Raw genomic sequence first — 11,482 nt, 5'->3', positions numbered from 1 at the left:
TGTGATGGTGCCAATGGCTCAGTCTAGGAAGAAGATGATAGCATCTTGTGGACAAGAAGACATACAGTGGTGACTCACAAGAGATGATAGGAACTTTGCAGATATAGTGGTACCTACATGATGCCAAGCAACTCAGCATCTGTGCATAATGAAAGAGGACATATTTCTGCACACACTTGACACTTCCTGGATTCTCTCAGAAGTGATGGAGAGAGCTTTGTGATGAGACTAGAGTCCTTCCCTTACAAGTGGAAAAAGTAGGAGCAAAATCAGAATCACTACTACTAATGTGATCTCACTCTTCTCATAGACTCTACCAGCCTTAGGAAATTTGGGGGTATACTTTTAGTATGTTTTACATTATAAATATTAATTTATTTTCAAATAAATATTGTGCATTTTAAATGATGCAAACTCAGAGCAGAATTAAAATGACAACTCCTATGTGCAATTAAAGACCTCCTTTGCAAATGGTTAATATTTATAAACTTTGATTATTTGCTACATACTTAACTCTTCCTCTCACTTATTTTGCCTAATATGATGTTTGTATTGATTGGCAGGTATGTGAAGCTTTTTCATCCCAGTTCTAAAGCCAATACAATCAGTTCAATAGATCTTTATATTTTATAAGGAACCTTATTCTAAAAAAATTTTTTTTATCATTTTTTCCTTATAAAAGGGGACTATGTGTGCATTTCTTAAGTTGGGCAGAACTACTACACATCATTATTCCCCTTCACTGTACTTTTTCAATCATAAGGTTTTTGTTGCCAATAGCTAACTACTTCTGTACTTGGCCCAGCTTTCTGTTCTGTGAAGCCAGAACTAGTTAAGTTTTAAATTATGGATAATTGTTAGTATTACACATTGGGTAGCACCTGCCCTTGCTTCTTTTAGCAATTTTTCTCTCTGGCAGTTTCTCCAAATATGGCAGTCAGACCACCTGCATCAGAATCACTTGAGTTTCTTGTAAAAAGTACAATTCCAGAACCACTGTATACTTCATAAATAAAGTTCCCTTTGGCTTTTACCAGTAGTTTATGAATTACTGCTATTGGCTTCACTTGGAAGCCTTTGTTTCTGATTTTTAAAAAGGAATTACTCCTTTTTTGAAACTTTGCAATTTAAATAAATAAATATATTTTAGTTCTAAAGGATATAGTGCTGAATTTAAAAAAACATACAATTCAGTGGTGGAAATCAGGAAGAGGGTGATAATGGCAATGCAAGAGCAAAACATGGAGAAAAATGCAAAGAAAAGTCAGTATTAATAAGGTGCCAGAGGGATTCAGCAGAGATTCCTCAGCACACATTGGGGAAGGATAACCAAGGATTTAACAAGAAGGCAGCTTAAAATGGGACTTGAGATGATTTGGAAATCTAGAGGTGGATGAAAGGCTTCCACCAGAACAGTAGCAGAGTAAAGGCACAGGTGTGGAAAGATGAGGATGGGTCTCAGTGCTTTCTCACTGTGCATCTCAGCTGAAGCAGAACATGCACTCAAGAGAGTTGCAGGGTAAGGCTGAAGTACAGTCTAGGACAGGACTGTGGAGGGTCTTAATGGCCACAGTCAATGGTGACAAGATGATTTACTTGTCATCTTATGAGGGCCCCACATTTAGGTGGGCTATAAATTTAAAATAGAAAGTCATACTTTTCATTGGAACATGCATATTAAGACAGGCCTTGTCAGTCTATAGGGACAGCTCCCGGAGATATTCACACAGCAGAGATAGGCAAGAAGTTACCTTTAGGAGCTGCTAAGCATGGACTCAACTTTAAATAAAAATATGTGGATCTTATGGAAGGAGACTGGGGTGCTCATTGGCAGTGACTGAAAGAAAACCTTGCATTTCACACTAGAGTCGTTTCCCAATCCTTTACTATTACTAGTCTGGGGCAGTAGTTCTCCTTTAGCCTTATTTCCTTCATATGCATTCATACATCCATTGAGTTCACTCATTTTACTTATTAATTAAGTCAACTGATATTTCTTAGGATAGCTCTGGCATTCATTGAAGTGTTTATACACAAATGTTTAGGATGTGCTCCCTATTCTCACTGAATTTAATCTGCAGTGAATAAAGTGAGCAAGTAATCCAGAAATATCCAGCAATAATTAACTATTAGCACCTACTACTATGGTAGTCACTACCATAATGAAGAGATTCATATTGAAAGGTCATTTTAGACTACCATGAGGAGGTGTGAGGGAGGGATTTTTACAGGGGATGGAATTTAACCTGTGAAGCAATGGTTGAGCAGTTTGTGATCAGTAGAAGAATCAGAGTAATGACTGGTATGTACAAATGCACATTAAGAATGGAAAAGCAGAATAAACCTTAGAATCAGAAACACACTTGATACACTTAGAGCATAGGCGTATCCCAAGGACTTGAGCCAGAGAAGCAAACAGACTGGATTATAACGAATGTTCTATGGAAGCTCAGTAGTATGACATATATTTTGTCTAAATATGACCAGTGCGACAGTGTGGTATAGTGTCATTTTAGCTTACACTGAAGCTGTCTTTGTCAGAGTTTACCTCTCTAGATATCCTGGGACTAGGGTTGGTTCCAAGAGAAATTTGTGTAAGATGTGAAAGGCAGAGGTGAAGTCCTCATAGTACTCTGAGGCCAGTAAAATGGAGCTACAAACGTGACTTGCACATGATGCTGCTGTGCTGTGTAGGCTCACCTTGTTGGTGTAGGGCCTTGTTGGTGTGGAGCAGCCGGCAGAATTGTAGCTCCTCTACTTCCCACCCGATCTCCTTCAGCTTCTCTGAGCCTGGAGCTAGAACTTGCTCAGCTCTGTGGTAGAGAATATTCTTTGACGGTCACATGTGCTGTTACAGTTGAAAACAATGGTGAATGAATGGAGATTCCACTTTGTCCCTGTGGATTCTAATTGTCCTTAGGAGCCCCATGTTTCCATACTCCTTTTCCAGTTTTACTCCATGACTGCTTTACAGTAACTTAAGCTCACCCTGAGAGGCATACTTTCCATAATTGTGGAAGGTCCAATCCTTGTAATAAATATCTTATTCCTCATCACTTTAATATGCCTTAACTAATACCAAGCCTATTTGTCAGAGAATAATATGATAAAATCTGCACATTAGCATGATACTTGTAGCATAGAAAATGGATTAGATATAGGACAGTGATTGAGACATACTAAATAGCAAAAAATCTTTTCTTTGCAAATGAAATCTTCTATCAAACTTCATATAGACACAAAGGTATGTGCTTGTTTAAAGTAGGGGTAAGGATCAAAAGACTTGATTGTTCTTCCTCCCCCCTTCTCCCTCAGCTGCCCAGGAAGCACCATATGCTCCTTTTATACAAGGCTATTGAGAGTCAAAGAGGTTAAAACAGTTGTTCAAATATACAAAATTAATAAATATCAAATAATAAATTTTTAAATTGTAGGTAATTAAAATTAACTCATAAACAACGCTTTGTGTTCAGAAATCAATAAAGATCATGCTTGTTATACTGTTTCAAATAGCTATTATAATCTATATGAAATATTCTTATATCATGACAAATTTTCTCTTATTCTCACACAATTGATTCAAAAAAGGTAATAATTCCTCATATGACCTCAAGACATAATAATTGCTGTTTTCTATTAATCTGAAATCAACACAATTAGACCCCAGAAATAACATCTGGCATACAAGGAAGCATGCATGACATTGGTGATGGATTCTCTTCTCATCAGTACCTCAGGTCCAGTTAGAGGCAAGTTTCTATTACTAGGCTTAATATTAAATCATAATTTCTCAAGTTGGAGATATTATTTGATGGATTTTGTCATAAGGTAAGTACAAAAAGAAAATATGGACTTAAATATTCTCTAATAATCATTTTCAGAATGTGAGCAGTCTAAGTGTAATTTCTCTGTCCACAATACTCATTCTAGGTATTTTTGTATTTGAAGGAATTACTGTAAGGACAGAATAAATGAAAAGAGAAAAAAGAGGCATTGTCATTATTTTATAGTACATATATGTAATCAGCATAAAGCATGTTATAGTATAATGTACAAATGAATGAGAAATAGGCCTCTAAAGAGATCAGTTTTTAAAGATTTTTTGAATGTCACATGCAAATAACATGTTGTCCAATTTTAATAAGATGTGTAATGCTGTTAGAGGCCATTACTCAGAAAAGCCTAAAATAGATCATGATTTTAAGATTGCACGATCTGTTAATAAAAACACAGAGCTCCATGATTGCAACCTAGGTTCATCTGACTCTGAAGTCTGGGCTCTGAACCAATGCACTGCTCTGAATTTTTAGTCCTTCAATAATCAATTCTCAGACACTGCAATCACCTTCTGGCTCCCTATTAATTATCATCTTAGCAGCCACAGACAGGAGCAGCATGCCATTATGGTTTTCACAGCATGAACAGTTGCCTTGATGCTTTTTAACCCAAGCTGTTCTTTATCCTGCAGAAGATTTCTTTCTTCCATCTGTAGCTGAATAGTTTCAGAAATCCCCAGGAGAATATTTGGGCATGGCATTTCTGGATGTCAGCAATTAAGCTATCTATTCCAGCTGCAAGCTTGGTGTGACAACATGAGTAGTGGAAGAGCATGGTCCTGTGCAAAGCCTGGTCATAGTGAGAATGGAAAGGGCAAGTCCCCTTTATATGTATATGTGTATGTATAATTATATACATATAATTATGAGTTGTAATAAAACTGTGCTCATATTTTAAAAAGAAGAAGAGAAGTCAAGGCCTTTTGTTTGGTTCATCATACACTGGAGCTTGGCTTATCCAGGGTTATTTCATGATTCTTTTCACCAATTTTATAATATTTTTATAATAAGATATTTTCCACAAGCAATCTGGCCTATGAGCAGCTTTCTGTACTTTATTGTATACACACACACACACACACACACACACACGAACAACTATTCTGTATATCTGCTATCAGAGCTCTGTTATATGTGGTTTTTACTGGGCACATTGCTGATTTTTATTCTACTATAGGCCCACAGTTAATTTCACACCTTGTTCCTGACATACAAAGGGGTTCATTTCATTTCACTCACAATTCCTTATGCATTTGCATAATTTATATAAAATTATTACTGTTGTTGTTTTTATCTATACTAGGGTTTGAACTCAGGGATTCTCTTCTACTTGAACCATGGCCCCAACCCTTTTTGCTTCACTTATTTTTTGGATAGTGTCTGTGCTTTTGCCCAAGCTGATCTGGATTGTAATCTTCCTATTTGTGCCTCCTATGTAGCTGGGTTGACAGGCACATGCCATCTGTTGAGATGGGGTCTTGCTAACTTTTTGCCATGATCTTCCTACTCTCCACCTCTGGTCAAAATTATTTTTGTCTATGCCTTTTGAAATAGAGACTATTCAAATATTAAAACATTTTATTCTGTCTATGTCATTGACACAAAGCTACAGAAATGAGAGTTTTCTGTAATGTACCACCTGGGATAATTTCCCAATGTGTAAACCTCCATCTCTATTGTTTTAAGAGTTTCTGATAGTGCATTCTTCCAGTCAGAAATGACACATTCTCATTATTGGACTAGCACTCAGCACAAATAGTATCTTTTTAGTATTGCATTTTCAACACCTATCAAAAACTCTGCTATAGCAGGTCATAAATCATTGATGCTGAGTCCATTGGTCAAATACCACATTTTCATAATGCCTTTCCATGGTAGAGCTCTAAATACTGCTCAATGTCCAATCCTTTCATTTTAATGTACAAGTTCCTTCCTTATTTTGATTTTAATATATGCCACTTACTTCCCACAAAGAGATTGAATCTGGTTTGTGTGAGAGACAGACTGAGACATGAGATGTGTGATTGTGGGAGGGGAGGTATAAATGACATGTGAACAGGTGATTGCAATCCAGTGTGTAAATTTAAGCACAGGTGCAGTAACACTTAGGCAAAGCATCAAATCCAAGTCTAGCCCCGTGATTGACTTTCTGACAAAGAGGATTCTTCTAGGCCTTTAATAAAGGTGATCTCTACAGGCCAAGGCAAGGCATGTGAAGAGAAGGGAGGAATTAATGATAGAACAAACAACACATAAAAGTATGAGTTTGACTTGCAAATGGTGAGGTGTGGTTGCTGCAAGGAGGTATTGAGTGAAGCCTGGAGCATTGCCTGTTCTTAAAACCTCTGACAACACCATGTTCCAAGCCAGTTTTGTTTTTCTTCCTGCAATAACTTCCTACATGATCTATCTAATAATAGTCTTTTCACATAACAGCTGCCTTCTAAAAATAAAACTCATTTCACCCTTTGCTCAAAACTCTAAGTAGCTGACCATGTCATTGGATGAAATTAAAATATCCTACAAGTCTTCTGATATGTGGCCCTCTGCTCTCACTTTTCATCAATCTTTCTCAGATCTTTCCTACAACCATACAGAGGTCTCCTTCTTTTATCTTGAGTAACCAAACTCCCCTAGCTCAGGACTTTCATTCTCTTCTGTTAGAGCATTCATTTCTCCACATATTCTCAAGACCCTGTTTTATGCTCATGTGTCACCATAGAAGTCTTCCCTGATCCTACCACCTAAAACTGTACCTATCTTCTGTTTTCTTACTTCTCATTGTTTCCTTTGAAAGCCCTAACCACAGAACACGTCCTGATGCTGCATTCAATATATGCTTGTATATTATATGCTTCTGTTTCACTAGAATATCTTCTCAGTGAGTATAGAGATGTCACCTGGCTGGCTCACTATTTTAACTTCTACTTCTAGAGCAGCATTTGACATACAATAGACCCTCAGCATGTATTTGTTGGATTAATAAGCACACAAATGAATGAGCATTTTATTTTTTAAAGAGATTCCACTCCTATGTGATTATTATATTCACTATAGCTTAAAAATTATGGGATGAAATGAATTGAATTTTATCTTAAAGGTAATGAGGAGTGTCTGAAGAATTCTCAGTAGGAGAATGACATGACTAGACTTGCATTTTAGAAAGATCGCTCTATCAGTCTTCCACATAGATGGAAGGCTATTGGGGATAATCCAGGCAAAAAATTATTATTGAACACAAATGTGCAAGTGGTGAAAGAGAGAAGCAGACATATTCAATATCTGGAAGATGAAGTCAACTAGTCCCCCTTAGCTCACATGGATGTTTGTTTGAAGAAATAGGACAATTGGAACTGTCCAGGACCTTCTGGGTTTGAAGATTTAAAGTCCTGCATCCTGGAGAATATCTGTAGTCCTGGGTAAACCAGAACGATCGGTCACCCTAAGAAGTCACAGATACTTACGAAACACAATCTTTTCTTCCAGCTGCATTGATGTAGTGCCAACAATTCCTGCCTTGACTATTATGTTATTTTGAGAAACACTTTAAATTTCATTTCTCCCTAAATATTCTTTATCGACACCTTCCTTCTGCTACAGTCCATACCACTGCCTATCTCATCTCTTTCCTAAAGACTACAGTGTCTGTTCTTTACCTCTCCTAGAACAAGTGGAGCAATTTCCTTTGTGTAATATATTATTTGTTGGCAACTTTGCACATTCGCTGTTTAGAATGCTCATGCAAGCTCAGGGGAATGGTTCATTCCCCTGTTTTCCCCAAGAAGTCATGTAGCACAGCTATGAATCCATGTCTGTTGAAGGAATGGATGCAGGCATGTGTGCATGTTATGGTTTGGGGTGAACAAAAAAGTGAAGTGAGGACTGACAATGTTGATCTTTGAGACAGGAAAATAGTGTGATCACTATTAATGCCTGAAAGCATTAATCAAGGACTTTCTGGCCACCATCTCCCAAGCAGGGCATAGTGAATGGAACAGTTAGCATTATTCATAGAATGGTTGTCAGCATAGTCAGGAGCTACGTACCTGGTGCACATAAGCACTGTTCTGTGAGCTATCTCAGGCCATTATACTCTAAGTTTCTGAAGGAGTGAGGAAAACAATGTACAGATAATCAGGAATACATTTTTGTTAACTCTGTGCATGCACAGAGTGACAGATCCTACCTGGCAATATATCATCGCTCTGACCATTGCCATACTGACAACAATGTAAACCAGAATTTGTCAGTTAAATACCTGAAGAATTACTTTTCACATGGTGGTAAGTCTTGTCAAATGTTACATTTACACCAAAGACTTCCTCATAATTTCTAGCATTTTAATGAGGGGATATGTGGGCACATCTCAAACTCACCTTTCTTTAAGTTTTACTTCTTATATTTGGCATTATTCTCTTGTGGTTGGATGTAAGCTTGCATATTTATGCATGACAAACCAACAGACAACTTAAATTTGGTTTAAAAACCAAAGGCCATGGTGGCTGGATCACCTGTTATGACTTAAATGCATGTGACACCTTATTTCCTTTCTTAGTTGCTAAGATAGTTAATGAATGATGAGATATGGCTTCCTTTAAGGACAACCAAGGGAGCCCCCTGCTTCAAACAAAGCCAGTCTCCTCTCAGTTTTAATACCAGAGCCTCTCACAAACAGTTTTAAATATTTTTATGCCTTTCTCTTCTGAAATGTAAAAAGGTTTTCTGATTTATTTATCAATATTCATCTTGCATTATAATAACTCTCTAAAGAAATAACTTGAGATTCCAGTGTCCTTGGGGCTCCTTATTGAGAGGATATGAGTTCAAGAACAGAAGGAGAAAACAAATTTCCCCAAAATATCCTTCAGGATTTGATTACACTTTCTTGACTTAACAGTAGTTTGAAGTTTTTTAGTAATAACTTAAGCTTCAAGCTTAGAAAGTCACATGATCAGGACACTAATAGATGTGGGTCGATCCTCAGGTCTATACTCATTCCAATTTATGGTCTAAAATTCAACTAAAAGCTCAAATAAGCAGTTTTAAGATTAAACTGTGAATATCAGTGGCATCTCATGTTCCAACAGGAGTTCCGTCTTGAAAAATTATTTTCTTTTCAAAATTATTTAAATTTTCTATCTCCTAGGATATTTTATTCTCTAGAGACATAATGTTATAAGAATGTGGTAATATCTTATGATGATCTGTAGATAAAAAGTGCATGGAGTGATGATATTTCCAGTTCTGGATCGGAGTCCAATTTACCCTAGGTACTTGCTCTTCATTCTAATGTAGAAGCTAGATTATGTATTAATAATGTATTGTCATATTTCATAATGGTGCCAATTTCTTACCTGTGCAGCACATTTACAATCCATAAGTTCTTTCAGACCCTTTATGTCCCTTGCATTTTTCTGTAGGGCTGGATAAATATCTCAATTCCCATTTTTAAATGAGAAAGAAATTATTGAGCGCTCTCTCGATTAACACAGAAAACACTCAGTGATTTATCATGAGTATACAATGTGTTATAATATCTCTATTTGGTAATTATACAGTTATCAGGACATTGCTCACCAATTTTTAAAATATAATATACTTTATATAATAAAGTATTATCAATGTTTACTATCAATATAACAATGTATATATATGTATAATAAAAGTGTGATGATCATAATTTAAGCCTCGTTGATAAAAATGAGAGGCTAAACATACAAACTGAGAATGTATTGAGGAGTCTTCAGGATGTAGTACTAAACACAGCACTGTACAAAGGGACATGTTTAGATTGTGATAGAACAATTACAAACTCTTAATTCTAATTTTATGATACTGATATTTCTCTATGAATGCCAACAATAGATGTCCCTAAAACAACAGAATATAGTGCTCTGCTACTTTAGCCATACCTGAGAATTTTTGCTTTTTGTTTGTTTTCAAAAGAGAGAGTCTTGTGCTTTTGACTGGGATGACCTTAGACCACATCCTCTTACCTCTACCTCCCAAGTAACTGGGATTACAGGTGTGTACCACTATGCTTGGTGTTGACTTCTTTAATGCATCTGAGTAGCCAGTGGTTTCAAAAGTTCACTGGACAACTGCCTTTTACCATGGATAGCATCAACCCTTCATAAGTCAGTTGGGAACCCGGTTGGCCAAGAGTCTAATACAGAACAGTGACTTTCCACTGCCATACCTCCCCACCCAAAATAAGATAAAATGGATGATGTTTGAAAAAAGAAAGTCCTTTGTGCAGAGTCCTAAGATAGTGTTTTGTCTTTCTGGCCCCCAGTCTAATCCCTTACAGACAAAATTCCATGAAGATAATGAAATGGTGTTTCAAATTCTGAAGTCAGTGAACGCAGACTTATTAAATGCCACTATGTACAGAGTATAACACATGACTGTTGTCATAGTGTCTCCAAGGAAATTGACACTTTTTTTCTCATGTTCAATATTTTTCTTGGGAAGAGAAACATACAAAGAAATCTGCTCACTTACCTATAAGCTATGGAGTATTCTCAATTGCTAACTTTCAGTTTCCTCGGTGACCATCTGATCACAACTCAATCTTGGATATTCAATGTAAATATTACTTACATAGTAGCTGAATTTTTTATTTTGGCCTACAGAATCTAAACAAATGAAAAACCTGAATATCATATTACCAAAAATGTCAATCCAATGTTTGGAAATATTGACATCTTCTCTGTAAGAAAATGATTAGAGTGAAATACCCAAGGTACTTTCGTAAGTTTTAGCATTGTATGGAAAGAGACGGGACTGAGAACACGCTGTCATGAAGGCAATTTTAAAATGCAAAGTGACTTTGCTACAATTATCTAGTTACAGTTACAATTTCTTACAGGTTGATTCAAGACTCCTTTGTTGCTGCAAGGATAAAAGTCAATTAAAGGATTTGCCAGTGGAAGCTCTCAGGCAATATTGTTCCAGAAACATAAAAGAGGTTGCTTAATAAAACTGAGTACAGAAGAGAGAATCAAACCATTTAAAAAAAGCAGAGTTGTTTCCTCACACTAGATATCTCCTCATTCATAGCTGCTGAGATGGGTGCTTCTGTTTACTTGAATCTAAGATATGATTTTCAAGAGATGCAGCAAAGGTAAGAATACTAGCATCCGTTATGAAAAACATTTACTCTCAACAGTAAGTCATTGATTCCACTAGGCGTCATTGGCATCCCCAAACCAACTCTACCAATGCTAACTTACTGCATTGTGCATATATGACAATCTTCCATCCTATACTGGGAGGCCCTACACTACAAAGATCATTAGAGCTGAAGCTATGTGTTGGCTAGCAAATATTGCATATATGTTTTCTTCTCTTTTTTAAATTGGGGTTTTCTCCCCAAAGGCTTTGGTTCCTGTGTTGCACATGGTTTACCACATGCATCAAGAGATTAGGGACATTAAGCAGGTGACAAATATCAACAATGAGCTGGGGATTTATTGTAATCAACCAATATGCTCAGCTTGTAATTGCTCACAGCTTTTGGCTCCATAATTATATGGTTGCCTCAGTGTAGCCATTCAATGATGTTATAATTAGTGGGTAATTAACTGAAGCATTTGCTGAGATACTGCAGAGCATGAAACATGTATGCGGGTTGAACATGAGAA

The sequence above is a fragment of the Castor canadensis genome, chromosome 2, assembly GCF_047511655.1.
Source record: "Castor canadensis chromosome 2, mCasCan1.hap1v2, whole genome shotgun sequence".
NCBI lineage: Eukaryota > Metazoa > Chordata > Mammalia > Rodentia > Castoridae > Castor > Castor canadensis.
Note: the sequence above shows the minus strand (reverse complement) of the source record.